Genomic DNA, 22,895 nt, shown 5'->3' with positions numbered 1-22,895 from the left:
GTTTTCTTCAAGAAAATATAAATTCTATTTTATTGATATATAGACGGTTTGCCGAGTGGTCTAAAGGCCAGATTTAGGCTCTGGTCCTGAAAGGGCGTGGGTTCAAATCCACAGCCGTCAAGAGATGTTTAAAAATACCCTACGCTCTCCATTGTATTTCACTCCATGAAAAACAATTACTTAACAGCAAAATACGAAAATTAGTAGAAAAAAGGTTAGTCAGTCATTAATGTTTTTTTTTTAACAGAATTGATGGTAAATAATAAATATATTTGTAACTTCTAAAAGAATTGGATTTAACTTATCTTTTGTGTTAATGTCTATTTGCATACTATATGCCGTATACCCCAATCACCTGATGACGACATTGCACCGTGCACTCCCTATTCACTGCTAAGATATCATTTAAACCACACAAGAGATCAGATGTCAGCAAAACTGCACTAAAAAGATCATGTGCATTGGATTTTACCAAGAGGGTGTTGGTTAAAATCGAACAGGTTTTCTTCAAGAAAATATAAATTCTATTTTATTGATATATAGACGGTTTGGCCGAGTGGTCTAAGGCGCCAGATTTAGGCTCTGGTCCGAAAGGGCGTGGGTTCAAATCCCACAGCCGTAAGAGATGTTTAAAAAATATCCCTACGCTCTCCATTGTATTTCACTCCATGAAAAACAATTACTTAAACAGCAAAATACGAAAATTAGTAGAAAAAAGGTTAGTCAGTCATTAATGTTTATTTCTTTTTTTTTTTAACAGAATTGATGGTAAATAATAAATATATTGTAACTTCTAAAAGAATTGGATTTAACTTATCTTTTGTGTTAATGTCTATTTGCATACTATATGCCGTATACCCCAATCACCTGATGACGACATTGCACCCGTGCACTCCCTATTCACTGCTAAGATATCATTTAAACCACACAAGAGATCAGATGTCAGCAAAACTGCACTAAAAAGATCATGTGCATTGGATTTTACCAAGAGGGTGTTGGTTAGAATCGAACAGGTTTTCTTCAAGAAAATATAAATTCTATTTTATTGATATATAGACGGTTTGGCCGAGTGGTCTAAGGCGCCAGATTTAGGCTCTGGTCCGAAAGGGCGTGGGTTCAAATCCCACAGAGATGTTTAAAAATATCCCTACGCTCTCCATTGTATTTCACTCCATGAAAAACAATTACTTAACAGCAAAATACGAAAATTAGTAGAAAAAAGGTTAGTCAGTCATTAATGTTTATTTCTTTTTTTTTTAACAGAATTGATGGTAAATAATAAATATATTGTAACTTCTAAAAGAATTGGATTTAACTTATCTTTTGTGTTAATGTCTATTTGCATACTATATGCCGTATACCCCAATCACCTGATGACGACATTGCACCCGTGCACTCCCTATTCACTGCTAAGATATCATTTAAACCACACAAGAGATCAGATGTCAGCAAAACTGCACTAAAAAGATCATGTGCATTGGATTTTACCAAGAGGGTGTTGGTTAGAATCGAACAGGTTTTCTTCAAGAAAATATAAATTCTATTTTATTGATATATAGACGGTTTGGCCGAGTGGTCTAAGCGCCAGATTTAGGCTCTGGTCCGAAAGGGCGTGGGTTCAAATCCCACAGCCGTCAAGAGATGTTTAAAAAATATCCCTACGCTCTCCATTGTATTTCACTCCATGAAAAACAATTACTTAAACAGCAAAATACGAAAATTAGTAGAAAAAAGGTTAGTCCAGTCATTAATGTTTATTTCTTTTTTTTTTTTAACAGAATTGATGGTAAATAATAAATATATTGTAACTTCTAAAAGAATTGGATTTAACTTATCTTTTGTGTTAATGTCTATTTGCATACTATATGCCGTATATCCCAATCACCTGATGACGACATTGCACCCGTGCACTCCCATATTCACTGCTAAGATATCATTTAAACCGCATAAGAGATAAGATGTCAGCAAAATTGCACTAAAAAGATCATGTGGCATTGGATTTTACCAAGAGGGTGTTGGTTAGAATCGAACAGGTTTTCTTCAAGAAAATATGAATTCTATTTTATTGATATATAGACGGTTTGGCCGAGTGGTTTAAGGCGCCAGATTTAGGCTCTGGTCCGAAAGGGCGTGGGTTCATATCCCACAACCGTTAAGAGATGTTTAAAAATATCCCTACTCTCTCCATTGTATTTCACTTTCCATGAAAAACAATTACTTAAACAGCAAAATACGAAAATTAGTAGAAAAAAGGTTAGTCAGTCATTAATGTTTATTTCTTTTTTTTTTTATCAGAATTTATGGTAAATAATAAATATATTGTAACTTCTAAAAGAATTGGATTTAACTTATCTTTGTGGTTAATGTCTATTTGCATACTATATGCCGTATACCCCAATCACCTGATGACGACATTGCACCCGTGCACTCCCTATTCACTGCTAAGATATCATTTAAACCACACAAGAGATCAGATGTCAGCAAAACTGCACGAAAAAGATCATGTTGCATTGGATTTTACCAAGAGGGTGTTGGTTAGAATCGAACAGGTTTTCTTCAAGAAAATATAAATTCTATTTTATTGATATATAGATGGTTTGGCCGAGTGGTCTAAGGCGCCAGATTTAGGCTCTGGTTCCGAAAGGGCGTGGGTTCAAATCCCACAGCCGTCAAGAGATGTTTAAAAATATATCCCTACGCTTTCCATTGTATTTCACTCCATGAAAAACAATTACTTAAACAACAAAATTCGAAAATTAGTAGAAAAAAGGTTAGTCAGTCATTAATGTTTATTTCTTTTTTTTTTTAACAGAATTGATGGTGAGTAATAAATATATTGTAACTTCTAAAAGAATTGGATTTAACTTATCTTTTGTGTTAATGTCTATTTGCATACTATATGCCGTACACCCCAATCACCTGATGACGACATTGCACCCGTGCACTCCCTATTCACTGCTAAGATATCATTTAAACCACACAAGAGATCAGATGTCAGCAAAACTGCACTAATAAGATCATGTGCATTGGATTTTACCAAGAGGGTGTTGGTTAGAATCGAACAGGTTTTCTTCAAGAAAATATAAATTCTATTTTATTGATGTATAGATGGTCTGGCCGAGAGCTCTAAGGCGCCAGATTTAGGCTCTGGTCCGAAAGGGCGTGGGTTCAAATCCCACAATGTTTAAAAATATCCCTACGCTCTCCATTGTATTTCACTCCATGAAAAACAATTTCTTGAATCAGCAAAATACGAAAATTAGTAGAAAAAGGTTAGTCAGTCATTAATGTTTATTTCTTTTTTTTTTAACAGAATTGATGGTAAATAATAAATATATTGTAACTTCTAAAAGAATTGGATTTAACTTATCTTTTGTGTTAATGTTTATTTGCATACTATATGCCGTATACCCCAATCACTTGATGACGACATTGCACCCGTGCACTCCCTATTCACTGCTAAGATATCATTTAAACCACACAAGAGATCAGATGTCCGCAAAACTGCACTAAAAAGATCATGTGCATTGGATTTTACCAAGAGGGTGTTGGTTAGAATCGAACAGGTTTTCTTCAAGAAAATATAAATTCTATTTTATTGATGTATAGATGGTCTGGCCGAGTGCTCTAAGGCGCCAGATTTAGGCTCTGGTCCGAAAGGGCGTGGGTTCAAATCCCACAATGTTTAAAAATATCCCTACGCTCTCCATTGTATTTCACTCCATGAAAAACAATTTCTTGAACAGCAAAATACGAAAATTAGTAGAAAAAAGGTTAGTCAGTCATTAATGTTTATTTCTTTTTTTTTTTAACAGAATTGATGGTAAAAAATAAATATATTGTAACTTCTAAAAGAATTGGATTTAACTTATCTTTTGTGTTAATGTCTATTTGCATACTATATGCCGTATACCCCAATCACCTGATGACGATATTGCACCCTTGCACTCCCTATTCACTGCTAAGATATCATTTAAACCACACAAGAGATCAGATGTCAGCAAAACTGCACTAAAAAGATCATGTGCATTGGATTTTACCGAGAGGGTGTTGGTTAAAATCGAACAGGTTTTCTTCAAGAAAACATAAATTCTATTTTATTGATATATAGACGGTTTGGCCGAGTGGTCTAAGGCACCAGATTTAGGCTCTGGTCTGAAAGGGTGTGGGTTCAAATCCCACAGCCGTCAAGAGATGTTTAAAAATATCCCTACGCTCTCCATTGTATTTCACTCAAAGAAAAACAATTACTTAAACAGGAAAATACGAAAATTAGTAGAAAAAAGGTTAGTCAGTCATTAATGTTTATTTCTTTTTTTTTTTAACAGAATTGATGGTAAATAATAAATATATTGTAACTTCTAAAAGAATTGGATTTTACTTATCTTTTGTGCTAATGTCTATTTGCATACTATATGTCGTATACCCCAATCACCTAATGACGACATTGCACCCGTGCACTCCCTATTCACTGCTAAGATATCATTTCAACCACACAAGAGATCAGATGTCAGCAAAACTGCACTAAAAAGATCATGTGCATTGAATTTTACCATGAGGGTGTTGGTTAGAATCGAACAGGTTTTCATCAACAAAATATAAATTCTATTTTATTCGTATATAGACGGTTTGGCTGAGTGGTTTAAGGTGCTAGATTTAGGCTCTAGTCCGAAAGTGCGTGGGTTCAAATCTCACAGCTGTCAAGAGATGTTTAAAAATATCCCTAAGCTCTTCATTGTATTTCACTCCATGAAAAAACAATTACTTGAACAGCAAAATACGAAAATTAGTAGAAAAAAGGTTAGTCACTCATTAATGTACTTAAACAGCAAAATACGAAAATTAGTAGAAAAAAGGTTATCTTTTGTGTTAATGTCTATTTGCTTAATATATGCCGTATACCCCAATCACCTGATGACGACATTGCACCCGTGCACTCCCTATTCACTGCTAAGATATCATTTAAACCACACAAGAGATCAGATGTCAGCAAAACTGCACTAAAAAGATCATGTGCATTGGATTTTACCGAGAGGGTGTTGGTTAAAATCGAACAGGTTTTCTTCAAGAAAACATAAATTCTATTTTATTGATATATAGACGGTTTGGCCGAGTGGTCTAAGGCACCAGATTTAGGCTCTGGTCTGAAAGGGTGTGGGTTCAAATCCCACAGCCGTCAAGAGATGTTTAAAAATATCCCTACGCTCTCCATTGTATTTCACTCCAAGAAAAACAATTACTTAAACAGCAAAATACGAAAATTAGTAGAAAAAAGGTTAGTCAGTCATTAATGTTTATTTCTTTTTTTTTTTAACAGAATTGATGGTAAATAATAAATATATTGTAACTTCTAAAAGAATTGGATTTTACTTATCTTTTGTGCTAATGTCTATTTGCATACTATATGTCGTATACCCCAATCACCTAATGACGACATTGCACCCGTGCACTCCCTATTCACTGCTAAGATATCATTTCAACCACACAAGAGATCAGATGTCAGCAAAACTGCACTAAAAAGATCATGTGCATTGAATTTTTCCATGAGGGTGTTGGTTAGAATCGAACAGGTTTTCATCAACAAAATATAAATTCTATTTTATTCGTATATAGACGGTTTGGCTGAGTGGTTTAAGGTGCTAGATTTAGGCTCTAGTCCGAAAGTGCGTGGGTTCTCACAGCTGTCAAGAGATGTTTAAAAATATCCCTAAGCTCTTCATTGTATTTCACTCCATGAAAAAACAATTACTTGAACAGCAAAATACGAAAATTAGTAGAAAAAAGGTTAGTCACTCATTAATGTACTTAAACAGCAAAATACGAAAATTAGTAGAAAAAAGGTTATCTTTTGTGTTAATGTCTATTTGCTTAATATATGCCGTATACCCCAATCACCTGATGACGACATTGCACCCGTGCACTCCCTATTCACTGCTAAGATATCATTTAACCCACACAAGAGATCAGATGTCAGCAAAACTGCACTAAAAAGATCATGGGCATTGAATTTTACCATGAGGGTGTTGGTTAGAATCGAACAGGTTTTCATTAGGAAAATATAAATTCTATTTTATAGATATATAGACGGTTTGGTCGAGTGGTCTAAGGTGCCAGATTTAGGCTCTAGTCCGAAAGGGCGTGGGTTCAAATCTCCCAGCCGTCAAGAGATGTTTAAAAATATCCCTAAGCTCTTCATTGTATTTCACTCCAAGAAAAACAATTACTTAAACAGCAAAATATGAAAATTAGTAGAAAAAAGGTTTGTCAGTCATTAATGTTTATTTTTTTTTTTTTAACAGAATTGATGGTAAATAATATATATATTGTAACTTCTAAAAGAATTGGATTTAACTTATCTTTTGTGTTAATGTCTATTTGCATACTATATGCCGTATACCCCATTCACCTGATGACGACATTGCACCCATGCACTCCCCATTCACTGCTAAGATATCATTTAAACCACACAAGAGATCAGATGTCAGCAAAACTGCACTAAAAAGATCATGTGCATTGGATTTTACCAAGAGGGTGTTGGATAGAATCAGACAGGTATTCTTCAAGAAAATATAAATTCTATTTTATTAATGTATAGACGGTTTGGCCGAGTGGTCTAAGGCGCCAGATTTAGGCTCTGGTCCGAATGGGCGTGGGTTCAAATCCCACAGCTGTTAAGAGATGTTTAAAAATATCCCTACGCTCTCTATTGTATTTCACTATTCCATGAAAAACAATTACTTAAACAGCAGAATACGAAAATTAGTAGAAAAAAGGTTAGTCAGTCATTAATGTTTATTTCTTTTTTTTTTTATTAGAATTGATGGTAAATAATAAATATATTGTAACTTCTAAAAGAATTGGATTTAACTTATCTTTTGTGTTAATGTCTATTTGCATACTATATGCCGTATACCCCAATCACCTAATGATGACATTGCACCCGTGCACTCCCTATTCAGTGCTAAGATATCATTTAAACCACACAAGAGATCAGATATCAGCAAAACTGTACTAAAAAGATCATGTGCATTGGATTTTACCAAGAGGGTGTTGGTTAGAATCGAACAGGTTTTCTTCATGAAAATATAAATTCTATTTTATTGATGTATAGATGGTCTGGCCGAGTGCTCTAAGGCGCCAGATTTAGGCTCTGGTCCTAAAGGGCGTGGGTTCAAATCCCACAATGTTTAAAAATATCCCTACGCTCTCCATTGTATTTCACTCCATGAAAAACAATTTCTTGAACAGCAAAATACGAAAATTAGTAGAAAAAAGGTTAGTCAGTCATTAATGTTTATTTCTTTTTTTTTTTAACAGAATTGATGGTAAATAATAAATATATTGTAACATCTAAAAGAATTGGATTTAACTTATCTTTTGTGTTAATGTCTATTTGCATACTATATGCCGTATACCCCAATCACCTGATGACGATATTGCACCCTTGCACTCCCTATTAACTGCTAAGATATCATTTAAACCACACAAGAGATCAGATGTCAGCAAAACTGCACTAAAAAGATCATGTGCATTGGATTTTTCCGAGAGGGTGTTGGTTAAAATCGAACAGGTTTTCTTCAAGAAAACATAAATTCTATTTTATTGATATATAGACGGTTTGGCCGAGTGGTCTAAGGCGCCAGATTTAGGCTCTGGTTCGAAAGGGCGTGGGTTCAAATCCCACAATGTTTAAAAATATCCCTACGCTCTCCATTGTATTTCACTCCATGAAAAACAATTACTTGAACAACAAAATACGAAATTTAGTAGAAAAAAGGTTAGTCAGTCATTAATGTTTATTTCTTTTTTTTTTTAACAGAATTGATGGTAAATAATAAATATATTGTAACTCCTAAAAGAATTGGATTTAACTTATCTTTTGTGTTAATGTCTATTTGCATACTATATGTCGTATACCCCAATCACCTGATGACGACATTGCACCCCTGCACTCCCTATTCACTGCTAAGATATCATTTAAACCACACAAGAGATCAGATGTCAGCAAAACTGCACTAAAAAGATCAAGTGCATTGGATTTTACCAAGAGGGTGTTGGTTAGAATCGAAAAGGTTTTCTTCAAGAAAATATAAATTCTATTTTATTGATGTATAGATGGTCTGGCCGAGTGCTCTAAGGCGCCAGATTTAGGCTCTGGTCCGAAAGGGCGTGGGTTCAAATCCCACAATGTTTAAAAATATCCCTACGCTCTCCATTGTATTTCACTCCATGAAAAACAATTTCTTGAACAGCAAAATACGAAAATTAGTAGAAAAAAGGTTAGTCAGTCATTAATGTTTATTTCTTTTTTTTTTAACAGAATTGATGGTAAATAATAAATATATTGTAACTTCTAAAAGAATTGGATTTAACTTATCTTTTGTGTTAATGTTTATTTGCATACTATATGCCGTATACCCCAATCACCTGATGACGACATTGCACCCGTGCACTCCCTATTCACTGCTAAGATATCATTTAAACCACACAAGAGATCAGATATCAGCAAAACTGCACTAAAAAGATCATGTGCATTGGATTTTACCGAGAGGGTGTTGGTTAAAATCGAACAGGTTTTCTTCAAGAAAACATAAATTCTATTTTATTGATATATAGACGGTTTGGCCGAGTGGTCTAAGGCGCCAGATTTAGGCTCTGGTTCGAAAGTGCGTGGGTTCAAATCCCACAATGTTTAAAAATATCCCTACGCTCTCCATTGTATTTCACTCCATGAAAAACAATTTCTTGAACAGCAAAATACGAAAATTAGTAGAAAAAAGGTTAGTCAGTCATTAATGTTTATTTCTTTTTTTTTTTTTAACAGAATTGATGGTAAATAATAAATATATTGTAACTTCTAAAAGAATTGGATTTAACTTATCTTTTGTGTTAATGTCTATTTGCATACTATATGCCGTATACCCCAATCACCTGATGACGATATTGCACCCTTGCACTCCCTATTCACTGCTAAGATATCATTTAAACCACACAAGAGATCAGATGTCAGCAAAACTGCACTAAAAAGATCATGTGCATTGGATTTTTCCGAGAGGGTGTTGGTTAAAATCGAACAGGTTTTCTTCAAGAAAACATAAATTCTATTTTATTGATATATAGACGGTTTGGCCGAGTGGTCTAAGGCGCCAGATTTAGGCTCTGGTTCGAAAGGGCGTGGGTTCAAATCCCACAATGTTTAAAAATATCCCTACGCTCTCCATTGTATTTCACTCCATGAAAAACAATTACTTGAACAACAAAATACGAAATTTAGTAGAAAAAAGGTTAGTCAGTCATTAATGTTTATTTCTTTTTTTTTTTAACAGAATTGATGGTAAATAATAAATATATTGTAACTTCTAAAAGAATTGGATTTAACTTATCTTTTGTGTTAATGTCTATTTGCATACTATATGCCGTATACCCCAATCACCTGATGACGACATTGCGCCCGTGCACTCCCTATTCGCTGCTAAGATATCATTTAAACCACACAAGAGATCAGATGTCAGCAAAACTGCACTAAAAAGATCATGTGCATTGGATTTTACCAAGAGGGTGTTGGTTAGAATCGAACAGGTTTTCTTCAAGAAAATATAAATTCTATTTTATTGATGTATAGATGGTCTGGCCGAGTGCTCTAAGGCGCCAGATTTAGGCTCTGGTCCGAAAGGGCGTGGGTTCAAATCCCACAATGTTTAAAAATATCCCTACGCTCTCCATTGTATTTCACTCCATGAAAAACAATTTCTTGAACAGCAAAATACGAAAATTAGTAGAAAAAAGGTTAGTCAGTCATTAATGTTTATTTTTTTTTTTTTAACAGAATTGATAGTAAATAATAAATATATTGTAACTTCTAAAAGAATTGGATTTAACTTATCTTTTGTGTTAATGTTTATTTGCATACTATATGCCGTATACTCCAATCACCTGATGACGACATTGCACCCGTGCACTCCCTATTCACTGCTAAGATATCATTTAAACCACACAAGAGATCAGATGTCTGCAAAACTGCACTAAAAATATCATGTGGATTGGATTTTACCAAGAGGGTGTTGGTTAGAATCGAACAGGTTGTCTTCAAGAAATATAAATTCTATTTTATTGATGTATAGATGGTCTGGCCGAGTGCTCTAAGGCGCCAGATTTAGGCTCTGGTCCGAAAGGGCGTGGGTTCAAATCCCACAGTCGTAAAGAGATGTTTAAAAATATATCCCTACGCTCTCCATTGTATTTCACTCCATGAAAAACAATTACTTAAACAGCAAAATACGAAAATTAGTAGAAAAAAGGTTAGTCAGTCATTAATGTTTATTTCTTTTTTTTTTTTAAACAGAATTGGATTTAACTTATCTTTTGTGTAAATGTCTATTTGCATACTATATGCCGTATATCCCAATCACCTGATGACGACATTGCACCCGTGCACTCCATATTCACTGCTAAGATATCATTTAAACCGCATAAGAGATAAGATGTCAGCAAAATTGCACTAAAAAGATCATGTGCATTGGATTTTACCAAGAGGGTGTTGGTTAGAATTGAACAGGTTTTCTTCAAGAAAATATAAATTCTATTTTATTGATATATAGACTGTTTGGCCGAGTGGTCTAAGGCGCCAGATTTAGGCTCTGGTCCGAAAGGGCGTGGGTTCAAATCCCACAACCGTTAAGAGATGTTTAAAAATATCCCTACGCTCTCCATTGTATTTCACTTTTCCATGAAAAACAATTACTTAAACAGCAAAATACGAAAATTAGTAGAAAAAAGGTTAGTCAGTCATTAATGTTTATTTCTTTTTTTTTTTATCAGAATTGATGGTAAATAATAAATATATTGTAACTTCTAAAAGAATTGGATTTAACTTATCTTTTGGGTTAATGTCTATTTGCATACTATATGCCGTATACCCCAATCACCTGATGACGACATTGCACCCGTGCACTCCCTATTCACTGCTAAGATATCATTTAAACCACACAAGAGATCAGATGTCAGCAAAACTGCACTAAAAAGATCATGTGCATTGGATTTTACCAAGAGGGTGTTGGTTAGAATCGAACAGGTTTTCTTCAAGAAAATATAAATTCTATTTTATTGATATATAGATGGTTTGGCCGAGTGGTCTAAGGCGCCAGATTTAGGCTCTGGTTCGAAAGGGCGGGGGTTCAAATCCCACAGCCGTCAAGAGATGTTTAAAAATATATCCCTACGCTTTCCATTGTATTTCACTCCATGAAAAACAATTACTTAAACAACAAAATTCGAAAATTAGTAGAAAAAAGGTTAGTCAGTCATTAATGTTTATTTCTTTTTTTTTTTTAACAGAATTGATGGTGAGTAATAAATATATTGTAACTTCTAAAAGAATTGGATTTAACTTATCTTTTGTGTTAATGTCTATTTGCATACTATATGCCGTATACCCCAATCACCTGATGACGACATTGCACCCGTGCACTCCCTATTCACTGCTAAGATATCATTTAAACCACACAAGAGATCAGATGTCAGCAAAACTGCACTAAAAAGATCATGTGCATTGGATTTTACCAAGAGGGTGTTGGTTAGAATCGAACAGGTTTTCTTCAAGAAAATATAAATTCTATTTTATTGATGTATAGATGGTCTGGCCGAGAGCTCTAAGGCGCCAGATTTAGGCTCTGGTCCGAAAGGGCGTGGGTTCAAATCCCACAATGTTTAAAAATATCCCTACGCTCTCCATTGTATTTCACTCCATGAAAAACAATTTCTTGAACAGCAAAATACGAAAATTAGTAGAAAAAAGGTTAGTCAGTCATTAATGTTTATTTCTTTTTTTTTTTTTAACAGAATTGATGGTAAATAATAAATATATTGTAACTTCTAAAAGAATTGGATTTAACTTATCTTTTGTGTTAATGTTTATTTGCATACTATATGCCGTATACCCCAATCACTTGATGACGACATTGCACCCGTGCACTCCCTATTCACTGCTAAGATATCATTTAAACCACACAAGAGATCAGATGTCCGCAAAACTGCACTAAAAAGATCATGTGCATTGGATTTTACCAAGAGGGTGTTGGTTAGAATCGAACAGGTTTTCTTCAAGAAAATATAAATTCTATTTTATTGATGTATAGATGGTCTGGCCGAGTGCTCTAAGGCGCCAGATTTAGGCTCTGGTCCGAAAGGGCGTGGGTTCAAATCCCACAATGTTTAAAAATATCCCTACGCTCTCCATTGTATTTCACTCCATGAAAAACAATTTCTTGAACAGCAAAATACGAAAATTAGTAGAAAAAAGGTTAGTCAGTCATTAATGTTTATTTCTTTTTTTTTTTTTAACAGAATTGATGGTAAATAATAAATATATTGTAACTTCTAAAAGAATTGGATTTAACTTATCTTTTGTGTTAATGTCTATTTGCATACTATATGCCGTATACCCCAATCACCTGATGACGATATTGCACCCTTGCACTCCCTATTCACTGCTAAGATATCATTTAAACCACACAAGAGATCAGATGTCAGCAAAACTGCACTAAAAAGATCATGTGCATTGGATTTTACCGAGAGGGTGTTGGTTAAAATCGAACAGGTTTTCTTCAAGAAAACATAAATTCTATTTTATTGATATATAGACGGTTTGGCCGAGTGGTCTAAGGCACCAGATTTAGGCTCTGGTCTGAAAGGGTGTGGGTTCAAATCCCACAGCCGTCTAGAGATGTTTAAAAATATCCCTACGCTCTCCATTGTATTTCACTCCATGAAAAACAATTACTTAAACAGCAAAATACGAAAATTAGTAGAAAAAAGGTTAGTCAGTCATTACTTCTAAAAGAATTGGATTTAACTTATCTTTTGTGTAAATGTCTATTTGCATACTATATGCCGTATACCGCAATCACCTGATGACGACATTGCACCCGTGCACTCCCTATTCACTGCTAAGATATCATTTAAACCGCACAAGAGATAAGATGTCAGCAAAATTGCACTAAAAAGATCATGTGCATTGGATTTTACCAAGAGGGTGTTGGTTAGAATTGAACAGGTTTTCTTCAAGAAAATATAAATTCTATTTTATTGATATATAGACGGTTTGGCCGAGTGGTCTAAGGCGCCAGATTTAGGCTTTGCTCCGAAAGGGCGTGGGTTCAAATCCCACAGCCGTCAAGAGAAGAGATGTTTAAAAATATCCCTACGCTCTTCATTGAATTTCACTCCATGAAAAACAATTACTTAAATAGTAAAATACGAAAATTAGTAGAAAAAAGGTTAGTCAGTCATTAATGTTTATTTCTTTTTTTTTTTTTTAACAGAATTGATGGTAAGTAATAAATATATTGTAACTTCTAAAAGAATTGGATTTAACTTATCTTTTGTGTTAATGTCTATTTGCATACTATATGCCGTATACCCCAATCACCTGATGACGACATTGCACCCATGCACTCCCTATTGACTGCTATGATATCATTTCAACCACACAAGAGATCAGATGTCAGCAAAATGGCACTAAAAAGATCATGTGCATTGAATTTTACCATGAGGGTGTTGGTTAGAATCGAAAAGGTTTTCATCAGGAAAATATAAATTCTATTTTATTGATATATAGACGGTTTGGCCGAGTGGTCTAAGGTGCCAGATTTAGGCTCTGGTCCGAAAGGGCGTGGGTTCAAATCCCACAATGTTTAAAAATATCCCTACGCTCTCCATTGTATTTCACTCCATGAAAAACAATTACTTGAACAACAAACTACAAAAATTAGTAGAAAAAAGGTTAGTCAGTCATTAATGTTTATTTCTTTTTTTTTTTAACAGAATTGATGGTAAATAATAAATATATTGTAACTTCTAAAAGAATTGGATTTAACTTATCTTTTGTGTTAATGTCTATTTGCATACTATATGCCGTATACCCCAATCACCTGATGACGATATTGCACCCGTGCACTCCCTATTCAGTGCTAAGATATCATTTAAACCACACAAAAGATCAGATGTCAGCAAAACTGCACTAAAAAGATCATGTGCATAAGTGCATTGGATTTTACCAAGAGGGTGTTGGTTAGAATCGAACAGGTTTTCCTCAAGAAAATATAAATTCTATTTTATTTATATATAGACGATTTGGCCGAGTGGTCTCAGGTGCCAGATTTATGCTCTGGTCCTGAAGGGCGTGGGTTCAAATCTCACCGTCGTAAAGAGATGTTTAAAAATATATCCCTACCCTCTCCATTGTATTTCACTCCATGAAAAACAATTACTTAAACAGCAAAATACGAAAATTAGTAGAAAAAAGGTTAGTCAGTCATTAATGTTTATTTCTTTTTTTTTTTTTAACAGAATTGATGGTAAGTAATAAATATATTGTAACTTCTAAAAGAATTGGATTTAACTTTTCTTTTGTGTTAACGTCTATTTGCATACTATATGCCGTATACCCCAATCACCTGATGACGACATTGCAGCCTTGCACTCCCTATTCACTGCTAAGATATCATTTCAACCACACAAGATATCAGATGTCAGCAAAACTGCACTAAAAAGATCATGTGCATTGGATTTTACCAAGAGGGTGTTTGTTAAAATCGAAAAGGTTTTCTTCAAGAAAACATAAATTCTATTTTATTGATGTATAGATGGTCTGGCCGAGTGCTCTAAGGCGCCAGATTTAGGCTCTGGTCCGAAAGGGCGTGGGTTCAAATCCCACAATGTTTAAAAATATCCCTACGCTCTCCATTGTATTTCACTCCATGAAAAACAATTTCTTGAACAGCAAAATACGAAAATTAGTAGAAAAAAGGTTAGTCAGTCATTAATGTTTATTTCTTTTTTTTTTTTTAACAGAATTGATGGTAAATAATAAATATATTTTAACTTCTAAAAGAATTGGATTTAACTTATCTTTTGTGTTAATGTCTATTTGCATACTATATGCCGTATACCCCAATCACCTGATGACGATATTGCACCCGTGCACTCCCTATTCACTGCTAAGATATCATTTAAACCACACAAGAGATCAGATGTCAGCAAAACTGCACTAAAAAGATCATGTGCATTGGATTTTACCAAGAGGGTGTTGGTTAGAATCGAACAGGTTTTCTTCAAGAAAATATAAATTCTATTTTATTGATGTATAGATGGTCTGGCCGAGAGCTCTAAGGCGCCAGATTTAGGCTCTGGTCCGAAAGGGCGTGGGTTCAAATCCCACAATGTTTAAAAATATCCCTACGCTCTCTATTGTATTTCACTTTTCCATGAAAAACAATTACTTAAACATCAAAATACGAAAATTAGTAGAAAAAAGGTTAGTCAGTCATTAATGTTTATTTCTTTTTTTTTTTTAACAGAATTGATGGTAAGTAATAAATATATTGTGACTACTAAAAGAATTGGATTTCACTTATCTTTTGTGTTAATGTCTATTCGCATACTATATGCCGTATACCCCAATCACCTGATGACGACATTGCACCCATGCACTCCCTATTCACTGCTAAGATATCATTTCAACCACACAAGAGATCAGATGTCAGCAAAATGGCACTAAAAAGATCATGTGCATTGAATTTTACCATGAGGGTGGTTGTTAGAATCGAAAAGGTTTTCATCAAGAAAATATAAATTCTATTTTATTAATATATAGACGGTTTGGCCGAGTGGTCTAAGGTGCCAGATTTAGGCTCTGGTCCAAAAGGGTGTGGGTTCAAATCCCACAATGTTTAAAAATATCCCTACGCTCTCCATTGTATTTCACTCCATGAAGTCTATTTGCATACTATATGCCGTATACCCCAATCACCTGATGACGACATTGCACCCGTGCACTCCCTATTCACTGCTAAGATATCATTTAAACCACACAAGAGATCAGATGTCAGCAAAACTGCACTAAAAAGATCATGTGCATAAGTGCATTGGATTTTACCAAGAGGGTGTTGGTTAGAATCGAACAGGTTTTCTTCAAGAAAATATAAATTCTATTTTATTGATATATAGACGGTTTGGTCAAGTGGTCTCAGGTGCCAGATTTAGGCTCTGGTCCTAAAGGGCGTGGGTTCAAATCTCACAGCCATCAAGAGATGTTTAAAAATAACCCTACGCTCTCCATTGTATTTCACTCCATGAAAAACAATTACTTAAACAGCAAAATACGAAAATTAGTAGAAAAAAGGTTAGTAAGTCATTAATGTTTTTTTTTTTTTTAACAGAATTGAGGGTAAATAATAAATATATTGCAAATTCTAAAAGAATTGGATTTAACTTATCTTTTGTGTTAACGTCTATTTGCATACTATATGCCGAATACCCCAATCACCTTATGACGATATTGCACCCATGCACTCCCTATTCTCTGCTAAGATAACATTTAAACCACACAAGAGATCAGATGTCAGCAAAACTGCACTAAAAAGATCATATGCATTGGATTTTACCAAGAGGGTGTTGGTTAAAATCGAACCGGTTTTCTTCAAGAAAACAAAAATTCTATTTTATTGATATATAGACGGTTTGGCTGAGTGGTCTAAGGTGCCAAATTTAGGCTCTGGTTCGAAAGGGCGTGGGTTCAAATCCCACAGCCGTCAAGAGATGTTTAAAAATATATCCCTACGCTCTCCATTGTATTTCACTCCATGAAAAACAATTACTTAAACAACAAAATTAGTAGATTTTTTTTTTTTAAACAGAATTGATGGTAAATAATAAATATATTGTAACTTCTAAAAGAATTGGATTTAACTTATCTTTTGTGTTAATGTCTATTTGCATACTATATGCCGTACACCCCAATCACCTGATGACGACATTGCACCCGTGCACTCCCTATTCAATGCTAAGATATCATTTAAACCACACAAGAGATCAGATGTCAGCAAACCTGCACTAAAAAGATCATGTGCATTGGATTTTACCAAGAGGTTGTTGGTTAGAATCGACACGGTTTTCTTGAAAAAAATTTAAATTCTATTTTATTGATATATTGACGGTTTGGCCGAGTGGTCTAAGGCGCCAGATTTAGGCTCTGGTCTGAAAGGGCGTGGGTTCAAATCCCACAACCGTCAAGAGATGTTTAAAAATATCCCTACGCTCTCCATTGTATTTCACTCCATGAAAAACAATTACTTAAACAGCAAAATACGAAAATTAGTAGAAAAAAGGTTAGTCACAGAATTGATGGTAAATAATAAATATATTGTAACTTCTAAAAGAATTGGATTTAACTTATCTTCTGTGTTAATGTCTATTTGCATACTATATGTCGTATACCCCAATCACCTGATGACGACATTGCACCCGTGCACTCCCTATTCACTGCTAAGATATCATTTCAACCACACAGGAGATCAGATGTCAGCAAAACTGCACTAAAAAGATCATGTGCATTGAATTTTACCATGAGGGTGTTGGTTAGAATCGAACAGGTTTTCATCAAGAAAATATAAATTCTATTTTATTGATATATAGACGGTTTGGCTGAGTGGTCTGAGGTGCCAGATTTAGGCTCTAGTCCGAAAGGGCGTGGGTTCAAATCTCACAGCCGTCCAGAGGTGTTTAAAAATATCCCTAAGCTCTTCATTGTGTTTCACTCCATGAAAAAGAATTACTTAAACAGCAAAATACGAAAATTAGTAGAAAAAAGGTTAGTCAGTCATTAATGTTTATTTCTTTTTTTTTTTTTTAACAGAATTGATGGTAAATAATAAATATATTGCAAATTCTAAAAGAATTGGATTTAACTTATCTTTTGTGTTAACGTCTATTTGCATACTATATGCTGTATACCCCAATCACCTGATGACGATATTGCACCCTTGCACTCCCTATTCACTGCTAAGATATCATTTAAACCACACAAGAGATCAGATGTCAGCAAAACTGCACTAAAAAGATCATGTGCATTGGATTTTACCAAGAGGGTGTTGGTTAGAATCGAAAAGGTTGTCTTCAAGAAAATATAAATTCTATTTTATTGATATATAGACGGTTTGGCCGAGTGGTCTCAGGTGCCAGATTTAGGCTCTGGTCCTAAAGGGCGTGGGTTCAAATCTCACAGCCATCAAGAGATCTTTATAAATAACCGTACGCTCTCCATTTTATTTCACTCCATGAAAAACAATTACTTAAACAGCAAAATATGAAAATTAGTAGAAAAAATGTTAGTAAGTCATTAATGTTTTTTTTTTTTTTTTAACAGAATTGATGGTAAATAATAAATATATTGCAAATTCTAAAAGAATTGGATTTAACTTATCTTTTGTGTTAACATCTATTTGCATACTATATGCTGTATACCCCAATCATCTGATGACGATATTGCACCCTTGCACTCCCTATTCACTGCTAAGATATCATTTAAAGCACACAAGAGATCAGATGTCAGCAAAACTGCACTAAAAAGATCATGTGCATTGAATTTTACCATGAGGGTGTTGGTTAGAATCGAACAGGTTTTCATCAAGAAAATATAAATTCTATTTTATTGATATATAGACGGTTTGGCTGAGTGGTCTAAGGTGCCAGATTTAGGCTCTAGTTCGAGAGGGCGTGGGTTTAAATCTCACAGCCGTCCAGAGGTGTTTAAAAATATCCCTAAGCTCTTCATTGTGTTTCACTCCACGAAAAAGAATTTTACTTAAACAGCAAAATACGAAAATTAGTAGAAAAAAGGTTAGTCAGTCATTAATGTTTATTTTTTTTTTTTAAAACAGAATTGATGGTAAATAACAAATATATTGTAACTTCTAAAAGAATTGGATTTAACTTATCTTTTGTGTTAATGTCTATTTGCATACTATATGCCGTACACCCCAATCACCTGATGTTGCACCCGTGCACTCCCTATTCACGGCTAAGATATCATTTAAACCACACAAGAGATCAGATGTCAGCAAACCTACACTAAAAAGATCATGTGCATTGGATTTTACCAAGAGGGTGTTGGTTAGAATCTAACAGGTTTTCTTAAAGAAAATATAAATTCTATTTTATTGATTTATAGACGTTTTGGCCGAGTGGTCTCAGGTGCCAGATTTAGGCTCTGGTCCTAAAGGGCGTGGGTTTAAATCTCACAGCCATCAAGAGATGTTTAAAAATAACCCTACGCTCTCCATTTTATTTCACTCCATGAAAAACAATTACTTAAACAGCAAAATACGAAAATTAGTAGAAAAAAGGTTAGTAAGTCATTAATGTTTTGTTTTTTTTTAACAGAATTGATGGTAAATAATAAATATATTGCAAATTCTAAAAGAATTGGATATATCTTATCTTTTGTGTTAACGTCTATTTGCATACTATATGTAGGGATGGCAATGGGTCGGGTGTGGGTCGGGGAGGGCTACATCCATCACCCGACCCACCTTATATTTTCTCCACCCACCCCCACCTCCAACCCGCATCGGGTGGACTTTTTCAGAACCCACCCCCACCCGTACTGAGTGCGGGTGCCCACTACGGGTACCCACCACTTATCATCTTATTATGTTTTTCAAAAAATAATATTTAAATTATTTAAATATAATAAAAAATAAAATCCATTAGTGATACTAAAACATAAATAATGGAAATATTTAAATATAATAACTAAATTGTTAATTTGATATAAAAATAGTAAAAAGATACACGGAGTTATATAAACTATTATAAATAACTACATACTAGTATTTATTTTACTATTATATGTATATACACACACACATGGTGGGTCGGGTGGGGTTCTAGGCGGGTCTTGTACATAGAACCCGAATCCAACCCGACCCACCGCGGGTTTTCTTTTTTAAGACCCACCCCCGACCCACCACCCACCATCACCCAAAAAAACCCGATCCATGCGGGGTGGATTCGGGTGGATATCCACGGGTCGGATTGAAATTGCCATCCCTAACTATATGCCATATACCCCAATCACCTGATGACGATATTGCACCCTTTCACTCCCTATTCACTGCTAAGATATCATTTAAACCACACAAGAGATCAGATGTCAGCAAAACTACACTAAAAAGTTCATGTGCATTGGATTTTACCAAGAGGGTGTTGGTTAAAATCGAACAGGTTTTCTTCAAGAAAACATAAATTCTATTTTATTAATATATAGACGGTTTGGCCGAGTGGTCTAAGGCGCTAGATTTAGGCTCTGGTCCGAAAGGGCGTGGGTTCAAATCCCACAGCCGTCAAGAGATGTTTAAAAGTATCTTTACGCTCTCCATTGTATTTCACTCCCATGAAAAACAATTACTTAAACAGCAAAATACGAAAATTAGTAGAAAAAAGGTTAGTCAGTCATTAATGTTTATTTCTTTTTTTTTTTTAAAAACAGAATTGATGGTAAATAATAAATATATTGTAACTTCTAAAAGAATTGGATTTAACTTCTCTTTTGTGTTAATGTCTATTTTTGATACTATATGCCGTAACCCCAATCACCTGATGACGACATTGCACCCGTGCATTCCATATTCACTGCTAAGATATCATTTAAACCACACAAGAGATCAGATGTCAGCAAACTGCACTAAAAAGATCATGTGCATTGGATTTTACCAAGAGGGTGTTGGTTAGAATCGAACAGGTTTTCTTCAAGAAAATATAAATTCTATTTTATTGATATATAGACGGTTTGGTCAAGTGGTCTCAGGTGCCAGATTTAGGCTCTTGGTCCTAAAGGGCGTGGGTTCAAATCTCACAGCCATCAAGAGATGTTTAAAATAACCCTACGCTCTCCATTGTATTTCACTCCATGAAAAACAATTACTTAAACAGCAAAATACGAAAATTAGTAGAAAAAAGGTTAGTAAGTCATTAATTTGTTTTTTTTTTTTTTTTACAAGAATTGAGGGTAAATAATAAATATATTGCAAATTCTAAAAGAATTGGATTTAACTTATCTTTTGTGTTAACGTCTATTTGCATACATAATGCCGAATACCCCAATCACCTTATGACGATATTGCACCCATGCACTCCCTATTCTCTGCTAAGATAACATTTAAACACACAAGAGATCAGATGTCAGCAAAACTGCACTAAAAAGATCATATGCATTGGATTTTACCAAGAGGGTGTTGGTTAAATCGAACCGGTTTTCTTCAAGAAAACAAAAATTCTATTTTATTGATATATAGACGGTTTGGCTGAGTGGTCTAAGGTGCCAAATTTAGGCTCTGGTTCGAAAGGGCGTGGGTTCAAATCCCACAGCCGTCAAGAGATGTTTAAAATATATCCCTACGCTCTCCATTGTATTTCACTCATGAAAAACAATTACTTAAAATAACAAAATTAGTAGATTTTATTTTTAAACAGAATTGATGGTAAATAATAATATATTGTAACTTCTAAAAGAATTGGATTTAACTTATCTTTTGTGTTAATGTCTATTTGCATACTATATGCCGTACACCCCAATCACCTGATGACGACATTGCACCCGTGCACTCCCTATTCAATGCTAAGATATCATTTAAACCACACAAGAGATCAGATGTCAGCAAACTGCACTAAAAAGATCATGTGCATTGGATTTTACCAAGAGTTGTGTGTTAGAATCGACACGGTTTTCTTGAAAAAAATTTAAATTCTATTTTATTGATATATTGACGGTTTGGCCGAGTGGTCTAAGGCGCCAGATTTAGGCTCTGGTCTGAAAGGGCGTGGGTTCAAATCCCACAACGTCAAGAGATGTTTAAAAATATCCCTACGCTCTCCATTGTATTTCACTCCATGAAAAACAATTACTTAAACAGCAAAATACGAAAATTAGTAGAAAAAAGGTTAGTCACAGAATTGATGGTAAATAATAAATATATTGTAACTTCTAAAAGAATTGGATTTAACTTATCTTCTGTGTTAATGTCTATTTGCATACTATATGTCGTATACCCCAATCACCTGATGACGACATTGCACCCGTGCACTCCCTATTCATGCTAAGATATCATTTCAACCACACAGGAGATCAGATGTCAGCAAAACTGCACTAAAAAGATCATGTGCATTGAATTTTACCATGAGGGTGTTGGTTAGAATCGAACAGGTTTTCATCAAGAAAATATAAATTCTATTTTATTGATATATAGACGGTTTGGCTGAGTGGTCTGAGGTGCCAGATTTAGGCTCTAGTCCGAAAGGGCGTGGGTTCAAATCTCACAGCCGTCCAGAGGTGTTTAAAAATATCCCTAAGCTCTTCATTGTGTTTCACTCCATGAAAAAGAATTACTTAAACAGCAAAATACGAAAATTAGTAGAAAAAAGGTTAGTCAGTCATTAATGTTTATTTCTTTTTTTTTTTTTAACAGAATGATGGTAAATAATAAATATATTGCAAATTCTAAAAGAATTGGATTTAACTTATCTTTTGTGTTAACGTCTATTTGCATACTATATGCTGTATACCCAATCACCTGATGACGATATTGCACCCTTGCACTCCCTATTCACTGCTAAGATATCATTTAAACCACACAAGAGATCAGATGTCAGCAAACTGCACTAAAAAGATCATGTGCATTGGATTTTACCAAGAGGTGTTGGTTAGAATCGAAAAGGTTGTCTTCAAAAAAATATAAATTCTATTTTATTGATATATAGACGGTTTGGCCGAGTGGTCTCAGGTGCCAGATTTAGGCTCTGGTCCTAAAGGGCGTGGGTTCAAATCTCACAGCCATCAAGAGATCTTTATAAATAACCGTACGCTCTCCATTTTATTTCACTCCATGAAAAACAATTACTTAAACAGCAAAATATGAAAATTAGTAGAAAAAATGTTAGTAAGTCATTAATGTTTTTTTTTTTTTTTTTAACAGAATTGATGGTAAATAATAAATATATTGCAAATTCTAAAAGAATTGGATTTAACTTATCTTTGTGTTACACTATTATCTCTCTCTTGT

General features: G+C 34.4%; 13 non-coding genes across 13 annotated transcripts; all 13 read left to right on the top strand.

Moving 5' to 3' along the window:
• The first annotated feature begins 542 nt into the window (after window positions 1-542).
• TRNAL-UAG lies at window positions 543-622 on the top strand. The gene has a single exon. It is a non-coding gene; the product is annotated as a tRNA-Leu (tRNA).
• A 936-nt stretch (window positions 623-1,558) lies between these two features.
• On the top strand, window positions 1,559-1,637 carry TRNAL-UAG. The gene has a single exon. It is a non-coding gene; the product is annotated as a tRNA-Leu (tRNA).
• Window positions 1,638-2,075: 438 nt separating this feature from the next.
• Window positions 2,076-2,155, top strand: TRNAL-UAG. Its single transcript has one exon. It is a non-coding gene; the product is annotated as a tRNA-Leu (tRNA).
• A 436-nt stretch (window positions 2,156-2,591) lies between these two features.
• Window positions 2,592-2,672, top strand: TRNAL-UAG. The gene has a single exon. It is a non-coding gene; the product is annotated as a tRNA-Leu (tRNA).
• Window positions 2,673-4,110: 1,438 nt separating this feature from the next.
• Window positions 4,111-4,190, top strand: TRNAL-UAG. The gene has a single exon. It is a non-coding gene; the product is annotated as a tRNA-Leu (tRNA).
• Window positions 4,191-5,099: 909 nt separating this feature from the next.
• On the top strand, window positions 5,100-5,179 carry TRNAL-UAG. Its single transcript has one exon. It is a non-coding gene; the product is annotated as a tRNA-Leu (tRNA).
• Window positions 5,180-6,594: 1,415 nt separating this feature from the next.
• Window positions 6,595-6,674, top strand: TRNAL-UAG. The gene has a single exon. It is a non-coding gene; the product is annotated as a tRNA-Leu (tRNA).
• Window positions 6,675-10,597: 3,923 nt separating this feature from the next.
• Window positions 10,598-10,677, top strand: TRNAL-UAG. Its single transcript has one exon. It is a non-coding gene; the product is annotated as a tRNA-Leu (tRNA).
• Window positions 10,678-12,637: 1,960 nt separating this feature from the next.
• On the top strand, window positions 12,638-12,717 carry TRNAL-UAG. The gene has a single exon. It is a non-coding gene; the product is annotated as a tRNA-Leu (tRNA).
• Window positions 12,718-13,093: 376 nt separating this feature from the next.
• On the top strand, window positions 13,094-13,173 carry TRNAL-UAG. The gene has a single exon. It is a non-coding gene; the product is annotated as a tRNA-Leu (tRNA).
• A 3,816-nt stretch (window positions 13,174-16,989) lies between these two features.
• Window positions 16,990-17,069, top strand: TRNAL-UAG. The gene has a single exon. It is a non-coding gene; the product is annotated as a tRNA-Leu (tRNA).
• Window positions 17,070-20,103: 3,034 nt separating this feature from the next.
• TRNAL-UAG lies at window positions 20,104-20,183 on the top strand. Its single transcript has one exon. It is a non-coding gene; the product is annotated as a tRNA-Leu (tRNA).
• A 1,418-nt stretch (window positions 20,184-21,601) lies between these two features.
• Window positions 21,602-21,680, top strand: TRNAL-UAG. Its single transcript has one exon. It is a non-coding gene; the product is annotated as a tRNA-Leu (tRNA).
• The last annotated feature ends 1,215 nt before the right edge of the window (window positions 21,681-22,895 follow it).

Source organism: Ipomoea nil, unplaced genomic scaffold (genome assembly GCF_001879475.1).
Source record: "Ipomoea nil cultivar Tokyo-kokei standard unplaced genomic scaffold, Asagao_1.1 scaffold3210, whole genome shotgun sequence".
Classification (NCBI taxonomy): domain Eukaryota; kingdom Viridiplantae; phylum Streptophyta; class Magnoliopsida; order Solanales; family Convolvulaceae; genus Ipomoea; species Ipomoea nil.
This window is presented reverse-complemented; position numbering and strand designations above follow the sequence as displayed.